General features: G+C 39.3%; 1 protein-coding gene across 3 annotated transcripts in view; it reads left to right on the forward strand.

Annotated features, from left to right (window-relative positions):
- Positions 1 to 21,608, forward strand: part of dennd2b (DENN domain containing 2B) — a 457,469-nt gene that overhangs the window by 45,208 nt on the left and 390,653 nt on the right. The window contains exon 1 of one of the 3 annotated variants that reach the window (XM_060838922.1): positions 16,667 to 16,729. The exons of the other annotated variants lie outside the window; for them this stretch is intronic. The gene's annotated coding sequence lies outside the window, so the exon portion shown is untranslated. Of the gene's footprint in view, positions 1 to 16,666; positions 16,730 to 21,608 lie in introns of those variants that run through there. 3 annotated transcript variants of the gene reach the window in all.

Below are 21,608 nucleotides of genomic sequence, written 5' to 3' on the forward strand. Positions count from 1 at the left end.
TCGGACTTTGTGCAAAAACATTTTTTTCCCTCTTGAGTCAAATGACTTTGGAGGGTATCCACATCACAGTTTCCTCTCACTGTTGAAAGTAGTGAGAATATGAATAAACTTCCAAGACTAATTGAAGGTAATTTTAACCTAACGCGGAGGTTGGGAAATCTGCGGGATATGGATGAATGCTGATTTTACACTCCATACATTGTTATTTGTTGAATTCAGTGAAAGGAAAATTAGACAAAGTGTAAAGCAAACATTGAACACAGCCCTATCAGTTTCCCAGCTGGCAGAATTTATTAAAACTGCTCCCATTGGACAAGATGAGAACAGTATTCATTTTCATCTCCTGGGTTTACCAGCCAACAATTTAGATTGAAATTGCTTGCATTAAAATTGCTCGCAGAAGTAAGTGTGATTTGCCACAGTGAGTCATGATCAGCAGGTACAAGGGATTGCATGACTTTCATCTGTTCCTGTGCTATAATTGGTGTAGCTTTTACCATGAGTTACGTATCATTTATTGTATAGTCCTAGGTGCAATCTTACTGTCCTAGATTAAGGTGTATCATGGGCCCTCTTGTGGCACAGTGGTAGTGTCCCTACCCCAAGGCTAAGGGGCAGTTCAAGTCCCACCTGCTCTGGAGGTATGTTGTAGTATTATCTCTGAACAGATTGATTCAGAAAATAGGTTAAATATTTTTAAAAATTATACTTTTTTTGGCTATTGTCAGGTATTTGTTTTTTAATCTATTGTGGGTTTTGTTTGGGGCAATGTGGCTTTTCCATGAAGGCTATGTCAACGTTTGACTCCAGCAGTGAACATAGTTTTCCTGTTCAGAGTTAAATTTGTGGGCAGCATGGTGGCACAGTGGTTAGCACTGCTGCCTCACAGCGCCAGAGACCTGGGTTCAATTCCTGCCTCAGGCGACTCTCTGTGTGGAGTTTGCGCATTCTCCCCATGACTGCGTGGGTTTCCTCTGGGTGCTCCGGGTTCCTCCTCACAAATTGCCCGTAGTGTTAGGTGAAGGGTAAATGTAGGGGAATGTGTCTGGGTGGGTTGTGCCTTGGCGGGTCGGTGTGGACTTGTTGGGCCGAAGGGCCTTTTTCCACACTGTAAGTAATCTAATCTATTAAAAAAATGTTGTCTCCTGTTTGGTATTAGTCATTGTTCCTATGAATGCAAGTTGAAGTTAGATGCTGTAGTCCTTTCTGCAGTTAGATGCAACTTTCCTATGTTGCAGTTCAAAGTTAGGTGCAATTTTCCAGTGAAGGATAGAAGCCATTTTGCTTTCTGGAATTTAATGCTATCTTGCTATTGGGATGGATAAGCAACATTCTTTGTATGGAATTTGGTGAAGCTTTTCTCTTGGATTTGGATGCAGATTTTTATGGAAGCTATATACTATTTATGTCTCCAGGTGTGAGTGCTGTTTTCCTTTTTTCAGGAGAAATGTATGTTATAATCCAGCATCTTGTACAAATGTCCTGTCTAGAGTCTAATTCAGAACTTGAATGCAGTCTTCCCTTATGGAGCTAGATGTGGTTTTCCTGCCTGAAGTTCTGGGCAGTTTGCTGCCATCATCATTTAGTTTTGTAATTCAGGCAGGGCTGCCCATGGATTATCAAGGGGCCAAGATATTCCTTGCTTTAACAGCTGTGACACTATTCTGAACAATGTCAGACCTTTTTAAGTTCACAATATGCTGAGGTGAAAATTTGTCAGGTAATACGACAGTATGATGGTTTATTTTCAATACAGAATAGTGTCACAGACCATAAACTTTTCCTATACTTGAACTTGCTGCAGTGCAGTGGATATTACATGCTGAAGCAGATAACAACTTATAAATGAAGGAAGGACCCATCTGACTTGTATCAAGCTTTTGACTTTTTATTACATTGTCTTTGATCTAAAAATGTAGACATAAATTTGGTTTGCTTGTAGGTCACACAAGCAGTAAAATGCTGCCAATAAATTCCATTGTACAAACTTGTAAATTCTTCAAGTGCTGCCAATGAGTCCAGTTTGCAGGTTCTCAGGGAAAATATTAACATTTTAGTAAGTGCAATCTCTTTGATCCAGCTATCAACAAACCAATCTCTTTAACTCCAAACATCCTCTCTGCTTCTAATGATGCGCTCATCCTCCAAAAATGTGGGGGTGGGAAAGGAGTTAAAAATTACAGTTATAAAAGCTGTAATAAATAATTTTCTTTAAGATGGCCTTCAGAATTATTGTGGTCTTCTTTTAAATGTGAAAGAAGAATTATGTCTATCAGATCAGGGTCAAAGGCTTGTAAATTTCAACAGTCATCTAGTGTTGAAGTCCCTAAACTGCTTGACACTTGAACATAACTCGACGTGGCTCATTTATGCCTGCTAGAAATTCATGCCTGCTGGACCATTCATGGTCGGGGACTAGTTCTCTGAAAAGAAAAGGAACGTGTTCACACTGAGTGTCTTTCATGAATTGCCTGGGAGTATGGAGAACATTAGAGGTGCACTTAGTTCTCTGTCACTTTTTTTATGTCAGTGAATAAGAAATGAAATTAGGACTATCCTTCAAAATGTGACTGATATATATATATATATATATATTAAAAAGACCATAAGAAAGGAGTACAAGTAGGCCATTTGGCTGCATCATTCTGAGATTACGCCTGATCTGATAATCATCAATTGCACTTTCCTGCCTTTTAACCCGTAGCCCTTGATTCCCTTATTGGTTAAAATTCTGTCTATCTCAGCCTTTAATATGCTTAACCGAGCCTCAACAGTCGTCTGTGGCAAATAACTCCACAAATTCACTACCTTCTGAGGGAAGAAATTCCTTCTCCTTCCTGTCGTAAATAGGTGATACCTTATTGAGATTATGCTCCCTAGTCCTAGACTATCCCACCAGGGGAAACAACCTCTCAGCATCTGTCCTGTCAAGTCCTCTAAGAATCTAATATGCTTCAATAAGATCACCTCTCTTTCTTCTAAATTCCAATGAGTACAGGCCCAACCTAAGCAACTGCTCCTCATTAGACAATCTCTCCATCCCTGATATCAGCCTAATGAACCTTCTCCAAACTGCTTCTAATGCTAATAAATCTTTCCTTAGTTAAGGGGTCCAAATCTGTTCACAGTATTCCAGCTATGGTCTGACTAGTGCCTTGCATAGATTTTGCAAAATCTCCCTACTTTTGTACTCCATTTCCTTTGAAATAAAAGCCAGCATTTCCTGTTACCTGCTGAACTTGGCTGCTAGCTTTTTGTGATTCATGGATGAGGACTGCTAATCCCCCAGTTCAGTAGTTTTCCACAGTCTTTCTCCATTTTAATAATATTCAGCTTCTCTATTCTTCCTGCCAAAGTGCATATCCTCAGATTTTCCCACATTATATTTCTGGGAATGCAGGTTCATGATTCTTTGGAAAGTGGAGTTGCAGGTAGATAGGATAGTGAAGAAGGCATTTGGTTTGCTTTCCTTTATTGGTCAGAGCATTGAGTACAGGAGTTGGGAGGTCATGTTGCAACCATACAGGACATTATGTTAGGCCACTGTTGGAAGACTGTGTACAATTCTGGTCTCCCTCCTATAGGAAGGATGTTGTGAAAAAAAATTTACAAGGATGTTGCCAGGATTAGAAGATTTGAGCTATAGGGAGAGGCTGAATATGCTAGGGCTGTTTTCCCTGGAGTGTTGGAGACTGAGGGGTGACCTTATTGAGGTGTTTAAAATCATGAGGGGCATGGGTAGGAATAAATAGACAAGGTCTTTTCCCTGGGGTGGGGAAATCCAGAACTAGAGGTCATAGGTTTAGAGTGAGAGGGGAATGATATAAAAGCGACCATAGGGGCAACTTTTTCACACAGAGATTGGTGTGTGTATGGAATGAGATGTCAGAGGAAGTGGTGGAGATTGGCACAATTTCAACATTTAAAAGGCATCTGGATGAATATATGAATAGGAATGGTTTAGAAGGATATGGGCTAAGTGCTGGTAAATATGATGAGATTAGTTCCGGTTATCTGGTTGGCATGGATGAGTTGGATTGTGCTGTATATCTCTATGACTGTATCTGCCATGTTTTTTTGCCCACTTGCTAACCTGCCTATGTCCCTGTGCAGACTGTTTGTGTCATCCTTACCACTTGACTTTCCACCTATTTCTGTGCCATCAGCAAACTTGGATATTGTACATTTGCTCTCTTCATTCAAGTTATTGATATCTTATACGTAATTGTGATTCCAGCACTGATCTCTGACACACTGCGGTTGAAGATTTACACCCTGAAAAATATCCCCCTTACCCCAACTCTGTCTTCCATTGGTTAACTAACTCTCTATTCATGCTAATATACTAATTCCAACACCATAGTTTTTATCATATTAAGAAGCCTCATGTGTCACACCTTATCAAGTGTCATCTGAAAATCCAAATTTGTTACATCCAAAGCTTCCCCTTTATCTATTCTGCTTGTTGCCACCTCACAGAATTCTAGTAATTTTTCAGGCACAAATTCCCATCCAGGAAGCCATGCTGACACTATTCGATTAGATTATGTATTTCTAAATGGTCTACAATGACATCCTTTTCTGCAGACCCTAAGGTTTTCCCAAATACAGATGTTAAGCTGACTGGCAGGCATGTTACATTGGCAGTTTTTTCATCATCTGGAAGATTACTGTCAGTGCATCCACTATCTCTATAGAAACTTGCATTTTATATCCTAGGATGCATCCAATCAGCTCTCAGCCTCATTCCTGATGAAGGGCTTTTGCCTGAAATGTTGACTCTCTTCTCAGATGCTGCCTGACCTGCTGTGCTTTTACAGCACCATGCTCTCAATTCTGCATCCAATCATGTCATACCCATCTTCGGCCTCTTTAGTTTCCAATGCACCTTTTTTCCAGTGATAGATACTGTATTTATTTCTTCTCTCCCACTTGGTCCTTCATTATTTAGTAATTCTGGAATGCTATTTATGTCTTCTACCATGAATACTGATGCAAAGTATTTGATCCCCAGCCTCTTTTCTCTCTCTCTCTCTCTCTCTCTCTCTCTAAAGGCCTGTCTTTATTTTGGCTTCTCCCTTTGTATATTAAAAATGTACTTGCTCTTCATCTTTATTTTACCCTTGAATGTTTATTTTCTCCTTTTTTAAAAAAAAATTGTTTTTGGTCATTTCTTGGTTTTTAACATGTTCCTAATCCTCTGTCTTGCCTCTAATTTTTTGCCACATTGTATTTGCTTCCAATTTCATGTAATCCTTAACTTCCCTAGTTACCCATTGTTATGTTCTCCTCTTCCTCACTGGAATATATATCTTTGTTGTGAGCCATGAACTATTTTCTTAAATGTCTGTCATTGTTCCTCATTCCTGATGAAGGGCTTTTGCCCAAAACATCGATTTTCCTGCTCCTCAGATGCTGCCTGACTTGCTGTGCTTTTCTGGCACCACTCTAATCTTGACTCTAATCTCCAGCATCTGCAGTACTCACTTTTGCCATTGTTCCTCAATTTCCTTTACTACTAAACTTATTTTTTCCCCAGCCCACACTCGGCCAGTTCTGCCTTCGTTCCTTTGTAATTACTCTTAGTTTGAGCGAGAGGAACTTGAATCAGAAACTAGTGTGCTCAGCTGAAATGAGTGCGATGTTCTACCAGACCTTTGCACTGTTTCCTCAGGGATCGTTCAGTCTGACATCATTTATTAAACCTGCCTCATTATACATTACCAAATCCAAAATCGCCCGATTCCTGATTTGGATCCACAACATATTCTGAATATATTCTATTAACTGTTACTCATGGCTTCATCTTCCAGTCTGACTTTCCTAATCTACATGAAGATTAAAATCACCAATGAATAATATGCTGCCTTTGTTAATACCCTCATTATCTCCCAATACATTCTCTATCCCAATTTATGGCTGCTGTTAGGAGGCCTATAGACTAGTCCTATCAGTATCTTCTTCCCATTTTATTATTTACCTTCAGCCACATGGATTCTGTCTTGCAATCCAAGAATATTTCTTGCAGTTATACATATTGCATCCTGTTCCATTCAATAAGATCATGGCTGATCTGATTGTTGCCCTAATTCCACTTTCTTAGTTTGGGTCCCATCAGTCTCCACTTTCTTGTAGATAAAACTCAGCAGTGACTATGTTCCAGGACCCAGCATCCATCACCATCCTGAGGCAGAGAATTCCTCTTTCTTTTTGTCAACAACCCTCTTTTTCAAGTTGTAAGTTTGCTCACTGAGCTGAAAGGTTTGTTCTCAGATGTTTCATCACCATGCTAGGTAACATCATCAGTAAGTCCATACTAACCCTCCAAAGTGTAACCCACCCAGTCTCATTCCCCTCTGACTAATGCATCTAACATTACGGGCAATTTAGCATGGCCAATTCACCTGACCTGCACATCTTTGGACTGTGGGAGGAAACCGGAGCACCCAGAGGAAACCCACACAGACACTGGGAGCATATGCAAACTCCAGTTGCCTGAGGCTGGAATCAAACCTGGGACATTAGTGCTGTGAGGTAGCAGTGCTAACTACTGAGCCACCCTGCCGCCCTATTCCGATTCTTTTCCACAGAGGTTGATGAACTGGATCCAGATCGATGTGTTTATTGATGGAGTTCCTGTTTGAATGCCAGTCCTCTAGGAACTCCCATGCGTGTCTCTGTTTAGCCTGTCCTAGCATGGATGTGTTGTCCAAGTCAAAGTGGTGTCCTTCTTTGTCTGTATGTAAAGATACTAGTGATAGTGGGTCCATGTCTTTTGGTGGCCAGTTGGTGTTTGTGTATCCTGGTGACTAGTTTCCTGCCTATCTATCCGATGTTGTGTTTGTTACGGTCCTTGCAAGATATTTTGTAAATGACATTCATTTTGTTGGTTGTTGTTATACGGTCCTTTAGGTTCACAGAACATACAGCACAGAACAGGCCCTTTGGCCCACGATGTGGTGCTGAGGATCAATCCTAATAAAATAACCCAACCTACGCACCCCTCAATTCACCGCTGTCCATGTTCATGTCCAGCAGTCGTTTAAATGTCCATAATGACTCTGCTTCCACCACCACTGCTGGCAACACCTTCCATGATTCACAACTCTCTGTGTAAAGAATCTATCTCTGACGTCTTCTCTATACCTTCCTCGAAATATCTTAAAATTGTGACCCCTTGTGCCAGTCAGTCCTGCCCTTGGGAAAAGTCTCTGGCTATTGACTCTATCCATGCCTCTCATTACCTTCTATACTTCGATCAGGTGACCTCTCTTCCTTCGTCTCTCCAGAGAGAAAAGTCCGAGCTTAGTCAATCTCTCTTCATAAGACAAGTCCTCTAGTCCAGGTAGCATCCTGGTAAACCTTCTTTGCACCCTCTCCAAAGCCTTTGTACCTTTCCTATAGTAGGACAATCAGGACTGGACACAATATTCCAAGTGTGGTCTCACCAGGGACTTGTAGTAGAGCTGTAGCTAAACCTCATAGCTCTTAAACTCGATCCTCCTGTTAATGAAAGCCAAAACACTATATGCTTTCTTAACAACCCTGTCCACTTGGGTGGCAACTTTGAGGGGTCTCTGTACTTGCACACAAGATCCCTCTATTCCTCCACACTGTCAAGAATCCTGTCTGTAATCCTATATTCAGCATTCAAGTTTGACCTTCCAAAATGCATCACTTCGCATTTATCCAGGTTGAACTCCAACTGCCATTTCTCAACCCAGCTCTGCATCCTGTCTATGTCGCGTTGCAGCCTGCAATAGCGCTCAATACTATCGATGGCACCTCCAACCTTCATCAGTCGCTGTTTCAGTGTGTTGGTAGATTTGTGGGCTACCAAGATGCCAAGAGGTCGGAGTAGTCTGGTAGTCATCGCTGAGATGTCTTTGATGTATGGTGGTGTGGCACAGTCTCTGGGCATGTTGTCTTCTTGTTTGGGTTCGTTGTTTAAGAATTGGCAAACTGTGTTTATTAAGTCTACTAGCTTGAGGATGCAGTCCTTACTGATGGAGCTGGTGCTGTCTGGTGTTTGTGTCCTTGGTTCACCTAGTAGTGAGGTCAATGTTTCTTTGGCATGTTGATGTTAATTGATGTGAATAGGGCAGTTACATCAAAGGAGATCATGACTTAGTCCTCTTCTATCTTGGTATCTTGAATGTTCAAGAATTCTAGGGTGGAGGGGCTTGAGTCTTCTAGGTATTTCAGTTTACAGTGAAGTTCCTTTGCTAGTCTGTATGTTGATGTGCAGCAGGAAATAAACCTATAGAGTGTATTCAAGAACAATGGGTACCCAATTAAACACAGTCTGCTGATTTGGACCCTGTTTACCATCTTCTGAGAAAAACAACCGGAAATGATATCACCCAACTTAACAGACTAAGAGACACAAATAGAAAGTGGGACAGAACACCAGTTCTTCAATGGAGGCTCACTGGTGATGTTACCTAGCATGGTGACAAAACGTTGGAAACAAACCTTCCAGCTCAGCGAGCAAACTTACAACCCAAACCTCAACTACAAAATTTCTCAAAAATCGCAAACCCTCTATTTATTTCTGCCTTAACTGGTAAACTCCTCACTGTGACCCTATTTCTAGATTTTTCCTATGAGGGCACACATCCTCCCAACATCATCTCTGTCAATCCCCCTCAGCTCTTCCAAAAGCTGTGGTTGTTATGTAGTGACCTTACTGATGTTTGTGATTAAGATTGAATTAGGCTTGGCTGAAATTCTGTCGATCTCCAAGATAGTCAGTAAGGAAGATATTGAAAAGATACCAGTCAATGCCTGTGAAGTCACACATAACAAAGGTCATTGCTTGTGCTAACTGTATTCATAAGATATCTGATTTTCAATGAGGAAGGATAAAGATCTGTAGTATTTGAATTAATTCAGCATCATAACATACCTATTAACCAGACCAATATAGAGGCATGTACAGGATCTTAAAGATTACATCCATGTTCAAACATTGTATGATGCTAGCAAAATTTGTAGCACTGATGCTTTTTTTGAAATAACCATCTCAAAGGTATTTTGACAGATGTTGAAAATTATTCAGTTAATTCAACCCCATTTGCTTTACATTTCCTGGCATAAAGTTTGGCCAGAGTATACTTTCATGTGCATCATCAATACTGCAACATATACTTCAACAGGGAACCATTATCTAAATAACCCAAAGGATTTGACTCTAGGCTTCTGACAGTGATATCTACTTCAGTGTTTCTAGCCCAGAGCTACATATTGTAGAGTACTTTGTAATCGTTGGCTCTAGACTTAAAGGCAGAGTGAAGCTCAAAATGAGTTGGCTGAAATAACCTTTGGAATTTTTAATATATCATTAACAGACGCCTGTGGATAGAAGAGTGAGAGTAACAGACTGCAATATGCAAAGGAGACAATGTCTGCATCACATCAGAACAACAGTAGATGTTTCTGTTTAAAGATTTCTGTGTGGAAATTACTATCAAGCAGCTGCCTGTGGGCAGCTCTTCACTGGCACATGACTGTTTAAAGTAGACATCAATCCACACAGTGCTTGTTGCTTAGAAGCACATATAATTTAAGAACATCCCTCTTGATAAATGGCTAACTAGATTTGCCAAGAAATTCTATTACTGGAGAAGGAATGCACAGTGATCAAAATATCTAAAAACTGAAAGGTTTATAAAATTTAACTGTTTATTCTACTGCTTATTTATTGCCATTTACACAATTCCTATTCATTAAATATGGTCAACCAACTGTAAGGCTTCAATCCGAGACATATTTTCAAAATCTGCACAACGGGTTCCACTGCGCTGGCTGAACTGGTGCCTCTGTGGATATTAGGATGCTCAGTGAGCTGAGGAAAACTAGCCTTCAATGGGACAAAAATAGGTCTCACTGGGCTTCAAGTCAGAATTTGCCTGGACCCACAAAATGTCTACGTTAAAAAAAAAGTGTGTAGCTTATGATCCCTGGAGAAACTGACACCTTTTCAAAAGGACACACTTGTTCTAGTGACCAAGGGAGGACTGCACAAAACTTCATGTCTTAAGCTTTTACTTGAACAAACATTCTGAACTTAACATAGAATAAATGTTGCTTTGTAGATGACAGAAGATGTACTTACCCAACACCTAATTAATACAGTGAAAACCCCATACCACATGTTTAAGCAATATTATTTAGTCAGCAGATATGTAGCCCTGGGGATTAAATTTAAGCTTCTCTTGTAGTAGGCTGTCTTCTCCAAGTTACATTGGAAGAATTTCCCAGTGGCCTTCTGAAAGTCCCACCACTCCATCTCTTCAGTTTCGCACACTATCTGTGGTCTTGGTGACCTTTTATCTCAACAAAAATCCCATTTCTTCAACCCATTTAATCTGTTCTCACAAACATTTTGCTCAGAGATTAACATTAGAAAAAAAGATAGTCTTTCCCCCAGCTTGGCACAGCAGTAACCGTTTCTGGTCTCTTCTCCAGGTCTCTCTCTCTGCTTGGCTGAGTCTGAGAATATAAATGCATGCAAACATGAGCAGGAATGGGCTGAATGGCTCCCCAAATCTGTTCTGCCATTCAATAGGGCAATGGCTGATCTGCTTCTGGTCTCAACTCCAGCTGTATCCAACAAGACCAGCTGTCAGTCTTCTGTGTTAAGGAGTGAAACCTGGCACTTAGGTTTCTATGGGTTTTGTCCCGGTCCTCCACCCTCCTGACAATGATATCACCTGGATCTGTCAAAGGGCAGAGTTAATGCTTCTTACATCCTCCTTTTTTAGGACTGTCTGTTTTAATATGAAATTATAGTATATATTTTAAAGCATAGCTGTCTATTATAACATCTGCAGAAAAGATGTACAACGCTGTTGCCGGGATTGGAGGGTTTGAGCTATAGGGAGAGATTGAATAGGCTGGGGCTGTTTTCCCTTGTGCACAAGAAGCTGAAAGGTGACTTTGTAGAGGTTTATGAAATCATGAGGAGCATGGAGCAGGTAAATAGACGAGATTTTTTTTGCCAGGGTAGGGGTATCCTAAACTAGAGGGCATACTTTTGAGGTAAGAGGGAAAGATGTAAAGAGACCTAAGGGGCAACTTTTTCAAGCAAGGATGGTGTGTGTATGGAATGAGCTGTCAGAGGAAGTGGTGGAGGTTGGTCCAATTACAACATTTAAAAGGCATCTGGATGGGTTTATGAATAGGAAAGTTTAGAGAGATATGGGCCAAGTGCTGCAAATGGGACTTGCTTAATTTTAGGATATCTGGTCGGCGTGGATGAGTTGGACTGAAGGGTCTGTTTCTGGGCTACATGACTCGATGACTCAATCTCACATTTACATCACCCCCTTCAAAAATGACCATATCAGTGATTTTTTTTTCATTCTACCACCAAAGCAAAATACAGCAAACATTCTGGCAGCTACATTATCCCTTAAGGTACAAATAGCATTCTTTTCCTTTAAGGCACATATTGTAATAAATAATTTTGTCTTGGCTGCACTATAACAGTTAACCAGTGACAACCAATTGCACATGACAGCTAAGATTTAAAGTATAGTTTGTGTCAGTTCTTGGAGTTCTCGCTGACTTGTATACAAGAATTTATTTTATTACTGGTCATTTCAATTCCTTTCAATTTACACAGAGTCTCTCTTTCTTAATATTTGCATGAGCTGCTGTATAGTGTTTCCATGCATCAGTTAAAAGATTTCATCATGATTTTGCATCCTTCATGTTCTTTTTTTTAAAAATCTGAATGACTTTGAGCTGGATGCTGAGATAGTATTTGCAAAGGGCATAAAGATTTCACAAATTGTTTGATCAATTTACTTTATGAAGAACAACATTGCTAATTTCTGGCAAACCTTTTGGGTACTGGCTGCTGTGAACCGAAATCCCTGAGAAGTCCCCTGTTCTTTTTACTGGATTCAGCAACTTATTAAAGTCAGACATTTACGTTTTACCAAGGTTACCTTTTTTCTGAAACAGAATCTGAATCACACTGTTCAGTCTTGATGTCCTTCAGTCCATGTCTATTATTTTAAAATGTCCTAAGTTTAAACAGCCAGTAAAGACTATCTTAAACCGCCAAACGTCCAAATCACCCTGTTTAAAATCCAAGGTGACTTTTATTCTGGAGCTGGTTATCATGGTTTATCCTTTGACAGGAGACCCTGTTTCAAGATTACTTTCTTTTAAATATGCAGTTCATTTTGCTGTGAGGTAAAAACCTTTTTAGCACCTTTTAAGAACACGTGTTGAAAATGCTTTTTTCTTTTTTCAGTTTGCAGCTTATTTTAATTACTTCTTGGTTTTCATCTTAATCCTTGATTCAAGTTTTGTCAAGATATTTTCAAGCAAGGATGATCAATTGTTTCTTTGTTACCTTCAAGATCATGTATCCTTCCTGAACTCTATAGCGTTATTATTGGGCTGAACCACTATGTTACAAAGCAATTCTTTGCTTTGTTTCATCATTAGCTTTCGAGTAATGTTGTGATCTGCTTTGTCACACCTTGTTCAGTTTTTGCCTGCATTTTATATTCTGACAACTGTGAGCCACCCCAGACTGCTGTTCAGTGTCTGATGCTCCCAAGTCCTTTTAGCAAGCAATTTGATTTTCTGACTCTTCACAGTTGAAAGAATAATTTTCACAACAGCGTCATGAAGTCTTGTATATCACTCAACTTTTGTTTTGGTACAATTTCAGTTTTCACAGTCTCAATGTGTTTTGCTGGAACCACTGGAGACTGGAATATTTTATCTCCAGCAAAATATTTTCTTAATAAAAAGATTTACATCTTTAGTGGCAAATTAGATACAAGCTCCACAAATACAGGGCCAGAAATTAAACCATGTTTTACTTAAATGTACACAAAGGAACCGGTAAATAATTCCCATTAATATTCCACATCGAAACATTTTCTGGAGGGAAATTCCCATAATCTGGCAACATCAGCGACTGCATAGAAGAGTATCTCCAAGAATAATAATTTGCTCTAAAAACAACACAATGCTGGAAAACCCAGCAGGTCTGACATATTTCTGGAGAGAAACAAACATTTTAGGTCAAAGACCTTTTTATTCAACTTGAAATGTTAACTCAGTTTTCCTTCAATGGATGCTGTCTGACCTGCTTAATTTTTAACAGCATGTCTTTGCTTTTATTACAGGCTTCTGGCATCTGCAGTATTTTGCTTTTCTAACGATTTGCTTGCCTGCCTCATTAAACTCAAATGAGGAAACTGTTTTTAAACAGAAATCTTCCATAGCTTCCTACATTCCATTCCACTGTCACAGTGAATACCAGAAAATCAATAGGTTTGTCAATCTCACATTAGACAACAGTGCAATTTTGGTTTTTAATTCCAGCATTCCACCATTTACATGCTCTTTTTTTAAAAATGAAAATAATCAACATTTTGGTACCCTTGAAAGAATCGTCTGCCTGCTTGCTTGTGTGAAAACACATAATCATTGGCCATTATACAGCTTCTTTTAGAAATATTATGGCCTTCCAGATAGGATCTTATTCCCAAAGCGGTATACTATATTTAAGTTCTTCCATTAGCATCGCACCTCCAAGGTTCTCTGAACCTTTTTGAACTGGCACAGACATATACTATCTCTCAAATATCATTTTATTTTCATAAATTCCATAAAAGTCCAACTCTGATCCTGCCTTAAATTTCAACCTGTAAGCCTTCAGCACTAACTTTATAGGCAATGAGAACAGCAAATTTCATTGTACTGTAATCATAACACTGTATATGTGAAAGACATGAGAGTACTTCCAAAGGTTTACCCCAGAGCACACCCTGCAATAAAATGATCCAACTTTTCTCTATGCCATTGTTGTTTTGTAAAAATGTTCTCAAATGACAAACTTAATTTAAACTTCTTCTGTTTTGAATTTTGACACCAAGTAAATATTCCTCAATAAGTTAATACCAGGAACTAATTCATTGTCAAAATCTGATTCATTGTCAAATTTTCCTTTTATCCTGTGTTCACATCATCCAAACCTTCCTCTGACAAAGAAATTTCCTCACCACCTTAATTTCTTAAAATTTGAGATTTTTCTTTTTTAAATCTTTCTAACCTTTCTCTTTCTCTCTCCCTTTTGGAATTCAAGAATTTTTCCTTGATTTTTAAAACTCTATTTCATGTTTTCACATTCTTTTTCTTTCTTGAACTTCTTGAATTGTATTTCTATATGATTTCCCTTTAACCCCTGTTTTCATGCCTATCCAATTCCTTTGCCCTTCCACCAATAAAATAGCCCTTGCTAAATGTTATAATTACAAGATGTGACCTCCCGCTCCAGGAATGCCTGAGCAATAGAACTCACCTTACTGAATTTTCAATTAATACAATAAAATTAACTATATTTGTTTAAATGGTCTCATGGTTTAATATGTAATGTTTATGTCCAGCCTAGCTGTTGTATCAAGGTGTGAAACCTGGCACTTAAGTTTCTCTGGGGTTTGGCCTGGCTTCTGTCTCCATGGCACAATATCATCTGGGCCTCTCCTTGGACACAGTTTAGGATGATCAGCATCGCCATTATTTTTTAGCTTAATTCAGGGGAACCTTTTCAAATTTCAATTTTTCCAAGTCTCAAATTTGTAACGAAAATTTAAAATAAATATGGATAAATCATCAATATTAAGAGACTGTACTTTGTCAACCTCTTTCAGTTGTAGATGAAAGCTTGATTTTCTTTTCCGCCAAGGCCCTTAGGTCAATTTGTAATTCCCCTTGAATGTGCTTTCTTGATTCAAATCATGTGCCTGCCTAATAACCCATAAACTCAAATGATGGTGGACATGGCCTGACTGCCAGTGTAAGTATTGAGGTTACATCTTAAGAAATGTAATTCTTTTAATGTTTTGTTACCATGTCCGTAAGATTTGATTTCTGATATTTAATTACTGTATATCTGAATTAAACCCTACTTTTGCAAAGGCCAATTGCTGATACTCTGACTTGGAAGCACTAATATTTGAACACGGCTTACACTTAATGAAATAACAGGAGCAATTAGACCAATTTGGAGTTTATCTGATACAGCATGCAAAGATTCTGAATATACGATTGAAACTTTGACCGTGACTAATTACTCTTTTTTTATCCATAGCTGAGAATTTTAAAAAAGTTGACAAAGTAATCATCATAGGGATAGATTTTAAGAACACCTTTTAAAAATAACTAAAAATCCTAACACATAAGTGACAACAGTAGGACTGGGGACGTAAAAGAATCTGCTGTTGGTAGGAAAATGTATTTTGAATGGGGATCCAATAAAAATCTGAGCAATATAATGGAATGTGAGTATTGACAAGCTAGTGGAAGGTATGGAATGGTCTGTAGATGGTAAGAGATGATCTTAGTGATGGAATGGATATGAGGATTTAACGCTTCAGAGAACACCTCAGGGACGCCTGGACCAACCAACCCAACCACCCCGTGGCTCAACACTTTAACTCTCCCTCCCACTCCACTAAGGACATGCAGGTCCTTGGACTCCTCCACCGGCAGAACATAACAACACGACGGCTGGAGGTGGAGCGCCTCATCTTCCGCCTGGGAACCCTCCAACCACAAGGAATGAACTCAGATTTCTCCAGTTTCCTCATTTCCCCTCCCCCCACCTTGTCTCAGTCGGTTCCCTCAACTCAGCACCGCCTTCCTAACCTGCAATCTTCTTCCTGACCTCTCCGCCCCCAACCCCACTCCGGCCTATCACCCTCACCTTGACCTCCTTCCACCTATCACATCTCCATTGCCCCTCCCCCAAGTCCCTCCTCCCTACCTTTTATCTTAGCCTGCTTGGCACACTCTCCTCATTCCTGATGAAGGGCTTATGCCCGAAACGTCGAATTTCCTATTCCTTGGATGCTGCCTAACCTGCTGTGCTTTAACCAGCAACACATTTTCAGCTGTGATCTCCAGCATCTGCAGACCTCATTTTTTACATGAGGATTTACTCTCAATTTGGTGTCAAACAAAAAATTGGTATGTTGCAACTAAAGTGTTAAAACTATCTGAGGAACAGGAAATGAACTGAAATTAGTAACTGAAATGTTGACGGGAACCAAATGATTTCCCTTGATTAGCCTGTTATTTCAGCATAATATCTGAGGGAGTCTATCATTGCTTTACTCATTGCGACATCAGAGTGATTCTTTTCAATGATTCATGTATTATATTCTAATAGTTCTCATGCATATTTGTCAATGATTAATTAAATTATCTCCACAACAGTAGATCAACTGATTGGCAAGATTTAAATTAATCACCAGAACGAGAATGTTTCATTAATCATTGTTAAATGCATTGGTAACATATTTGTAGAGTTGAATGGACCACTTGTCCTAGTCCTTTTCGACAGTGCCCTACTTCCTGACTAATGATGACTGAACTTTTTTTTAAATGTTGAAGCTTTTGAACTCTTTAGTTTTATGTCCTGAACTGAATGCTGTTAGACCAATGCTGCCTCATTAGCAATTCCAAAGAGTTTAATTTGGATTCACTTCATAGACTTTAAGTTAAGTACTTCCTTCATAAAAGGTTCTGTCAAGTTTATTTATATGGGTGTTTCAATCTTCTGATTCCCACACAATAGGAAACTTGTTGTGGAGGTGATTGGGGTCTCTGAAATTGGTTGGAGAGCCAATAAGACAGCCTGTCAACTCTTTCCAAGAAGGTCTGCCTCATCTTGTTCCACTCAGGCACTTTGCAGGTCAGTGATGTGCATCCCTCCAGGATTAAGAATCCTGGCCACAGAAGGATTCCCTGCCTGTGCTACTAGTCAGTCAGAGGGTCATAGTGCTCCTGTTTTCAGCACTGCCACCAAGGAGGTAGTGGCTTCTGCCAGTACTACATTCTCCTGAGGTCTTGAATTGAGGAGGGAACCATGCACAAATGGGTTCTTAGGGGAGGGGAAGAGTTGTTGGTAGAAAGGGCAACGTGGTAACTGTCAGAAGTCTCTCTCACCTTTCTCATGCTGAGCCCCTTGATCAGATAGTGAGTGTTTTTGGATGAGGGAGCTCCTCTGTTGCCTCTAAACAATGGCCTTGTTGCCCACATTTGAACTACCCCCTTCCTATACTCACCCACTGTTGTGTGAATAACAATGGGCAGAGGATATGGCTCTTAACTGAGCATTAATTGTCCACTTAAAGAGTTCAAATTCACAACAGGGTAGGAAGGGTCTCTTTCCTATGGAAAGATGTTGTGAAATTTGAAAGGGTGCAGAAAAGATTTACAAGGATGTTGCCAGGGTTGGAGGATTTGAGCTATAGGAAGAGGTTGAATAGGCTGGAACTGTTTCCTTTGGAGGCTGAGGGGTGACCTTTATACAGGCTTATAAAATCATGAGGGGTATGGATAGGATAAATAGACAAGATCCTTTCCCTGGGATGGGGGAGTCCAGAACTAGAGGGCATAGGTTTAGGGTGAGAGGGGAAAGATATAAAAGAGACCTAAGGTACAACATTTTCATTCAGAGGGTGGTACATGTATGGAATTAGCTGCCAGAGGAAATGGCGGAGGCTAGTACAATTGCAACATTTAAAAGGCATCTGCATGGGTATATGAATACAAAGATTTGGAGGGATATAGGCTAGGTGCTGGCAGATGGGACTAGATTGGGTTGGGATATCTGGTCACCATGGACAAATTGGACCGAAAGGTCTGTTTCCGTGCTGTACTTCTCTATGACCACAGGGCATTTGGCTAAACTCACTATGGCAGAGAGGACAAGATTCTATCCATTTGAGGTCACCATTTCAGCCAGTGTTTCTGGGTCAAGTATTGATTAGAAATTGAAATCTCTTTCTTCCTGTGCCTTCATGGAGTATAGGCATTGTTGGCAAGTCCAGCATTTGTTGCTCATCCATAATTACTCAAACTGAGTGACTTCCTCGGACATATCTGAGGGCAGGTAAGAGTAAACCACATTACTGTGCCACTCCAGTCAGCCCAAATCAGGTGGGAATGGCTGGTTTTTCTATCCCTAAACAATGTTAGTGGACCGGTTTTATGATAATGTGTGATAATTCTGTTGTCAACATTACAGAGACTAGCTTTTTCATTTTCCAGAATTATTAATTAAACTTAACTACCAGATGCCATGATGGAATTTAAATTCCTGTCCCCAGAGCATTAGGCTGGGCCTCTGCATTCCTAATTCAGTGTCATTACCAGTGTGCCACCATCTCCTCATGTTATAAAGCAAAATATCAATTTTGCTAAACACTGTTTTCAAGATCTAGGTTAAATTGATTTGTTTTGTGCATTAAATAGCACAAACCTTGGTTTTGTATTCTAAAAACATCTCCCCACTTTTCCATTCCTCTCTATCATGTGCCATTTCCTGGTTTGGTGTCATCTCTCACGCTGTGCTGCGTAATTTGGTATCTGCATAAGAATGCATGCAGTGCAAATTACTGAGAATTTTGGCTCCCTCTATCTGAACAATCATGTCTAATAATGGGCACAGCATCATAAATTCATGACATGAGGAAACATGAGCATTACTCAAATCCTACACATTGTGTTGTAGTGATAGAGCACTGGTACTGTCAGATGCACTCCAGTGTCTCTACCTCTGAACTTGTGTTCAGGTGCCACCGCTATGTAATAACATCTATGAATAGGTGATTTAGAAAACATCATAACACAGTGGTTATTCTTATGATATAGTAGTAATGTCCTTACCTTTGGCCTAGATGGACAGGGTTTCAGATGTACCTGCTCCGAAGGCATGGACAATGATAAACTGAAACTGAAAAAAACTTAGTTTCTTTTTAAAACAAAAGAACCTCAGTGCTGGAAAACAAGCCAAAAGTTACAAATAACAATTAAAGTAACTTAACTGTGAACTGAGTTCTAAATCCTTAAGGATAAGAGAAAGAAGATACTGTATGAACAAATGAATATGGTTAAGGATTATAGATGTTGTATTTGTGTATACGTAAGTGCTAACCCAGAAAATGAGCATAAATTGAACAACAGCTTTTCAAAAAAATCAATATGGCATCCCAAAAGCTGTCAATTCAAGAATGATCTGAATTATTAACTAATGATCCATGAAAATATAGTTGCACGAGGTTTGTATTGTAAATTGTATACACATCTTTCACTTGCATTTGGTAAAGAAAACTATAAATGGACTAAAGTCTGGAAATACAAACATTGAAAACAACAAGGGATTTGGACATGTTTCCTGAGAATTTTGAATAGTTACTTCAAAAATCATATATGCTGATTATTTTTAAGGAGTTTTATATTTCAAAATTGATTATTTTCAACCAAATCTGAGGTATTTGGATCGTCAACAGACATACCAAATCACTGCCTTCCTAAAAGTCACCTGAACATTGAGTTTTCCATGTATACCCTCCCAGTTCAATTTACCAATAAAATGTCCTCTATTTATCTCTTCATATTTTCAGTTATCCCTTTCAATCCTTGCAGTTCACATGAGCATGTCCTCTTTGTTCCCATTCAACATTTGACCTTGATATTCTTTGCCCCTTGTAATCTAGTTCAAGCTGATCATTTTCTTTGTCTCTCCTATGGTACACTTATTTCAAATGCCCTCAAATTGGTATTCCTTTGCCTTCAGTCAATCTGACACTGTTTTTACATCTATTCTCAGTGTCAGCTGACCTTACCCATAATGCTCCAAACAACCCTCCAACTGCCTCATAGTGGGGCGCTTCTACTTCAATTCAAGTTCCTTCCCTACACCGAGATGCCTTCTCCCCCTCCCAACCTGAAAACATTTTGTCCAGCCCTCTTCTCTCTCACTCATTGCTGTCACCTTATGTTATTTTTTGAACACTTCATTCTCCATTCCATGTATTCTTTTAACGCTCGCTTTCATTGCTTTGCATTTTACCTAGCCCACCCCACCTCACCTCATTCCATCCAATTTGGACATTGCTGCTAATAGAAGGAATTCCAGCTGCTGTAAGAAAAATCCAAATGATGACACGAAGCAGCAGGCATCACTTTCATTTGTATTTGGACTTGGAGGAGTGGGACTGAGGATGAAGGATTGGTTCAATCTGACTTTTCTCACAAAAAAGCTGACGTATGGACCAATGCATATGCAAAGTGCTGGAGTGAAATTCTGATAGTTGAGCTGACTATAGAGGATGTTGGACAGTATACAATTCATTAGTATTCTTTTATGCAGGTTAGGATGTGAATAAAATGGATGGGAAAATAGAAGAAGACTAACTCTCAATTTTTTTTAAGAAAAGGCTGTCATGCAGTCACAGAATGTAAGCATCCTAAAAAGAAGTCACATTTTGACAAATTTCGTCTGAACCATCAACTTAAAAAACAGCTTTCTTGGACAGTGTCTTCATCCCGGTCATCTTTGGTTGCTTCAATAGTGTCCTTCCCTCTATCATAAATCAGATATGAAAATGTTTGCTGATGGTTGCACAATGTTCAGTACCGTTTGTGTTATAAAGCGGAGGTTGATTCCCCCCCCGAGAACTAAAATTGAAATGCCCAAAGAGGAGAACCTCACCCTATAATCTGTAAGAAAGAGTGTGAAAAGTGGTATAACCTGCTTTTCAGAAACTTTTAGTGGTTAAATAAAAATAAATCCCTGACACACTCTTTAAAAGCAACAAGTAACAATTTATTTACCTAATTCTAGCAGTGAACAAATTAACTAATCTATTAACAAACTGAATATAACCCTTCTAACTATTAACTATTCCCAAATAAAACAAGATTTTAATAGTATGCTATTCCAATAAAGACAAGTCCCACTCATATAACATAAAAATAGAATTTAGTCTCTTGAAATTACAGCCAGGTTATGCCTTCCAGAATGTTCCGTGCCTTCTCCTCTTGATCCTCCTGTGAGGAATACCTCCTCCAATTTTCTGTCAGGAATGCCTTGGTTATCGAGATGGCGCTTTCTCTGATACATAGATGACAGTGAGATACAATTTCGCTCTCGAGAGCTGAGGGTTATTAGCTTTGGTGGATGACACTTAGCTCTGGGGTCTTTATCCAACTACTTCCTTTTATACCCTTCATGACATATCAATATTTCTTATAATAGGTTGGTCCTATGTTGTCAAAACCATCAGGTTTAAATTTAATAGGTTTTTGGTATCTAAGTGCCTGGTTCAAATTGATTGGCTCAATTAAAAAACCTGTTGTTTTGGTAAAAACTGCTGCTAGATCTTCAACTGTGCGGCCTTTTGATACAAATATTTCAAATCAGTCTCTATGTCCTTGCAAACTTAAGTTGCTGTTCATAGGCATCCATTTTAATCTCTAAGTACAGAAAAAAGCATCATCTTTTTAAAGGGACCACACAATGCTTTCCCCCATTTTACAATTTTGCAGACACCAAATTCTAATTTCTTGGCTCCAAATCTACAATTGCTCTTATACAGCAAGACATGGACAACATCTAGATTTGGGCTGATAAGTGGAACGTAAATTAGGTACCACAGAAATTCAAGGTCATGATAGTTTCTAACAAGAGAGAATCTAACCATTGTTCCTTGAGGTTTAATGGTGTTACTGTTACTAAATCTCGCACTATCAACATTCTAGGGGTTACCATTGGTCCCATTTAG

Source organism: Hemiscyllium ocellatum, chromosome 18 (assembly GCF_020745735.1).
Source record: "Hemiscyllium ocellatum isolate sHemOce1 chromosome 18, sHemOce1.pat.X.cur, whole genome shotgun sequence".
In the NCBI taxonomy this organism is placed as follows: domain Eukaryota; kingdom Metazoa; phylum Chordata; class Chondrichthyes; order Orectolobiformes; family Hemiscylliidae; genus Hemiscyllium; species Hemiscyllium ocellatum.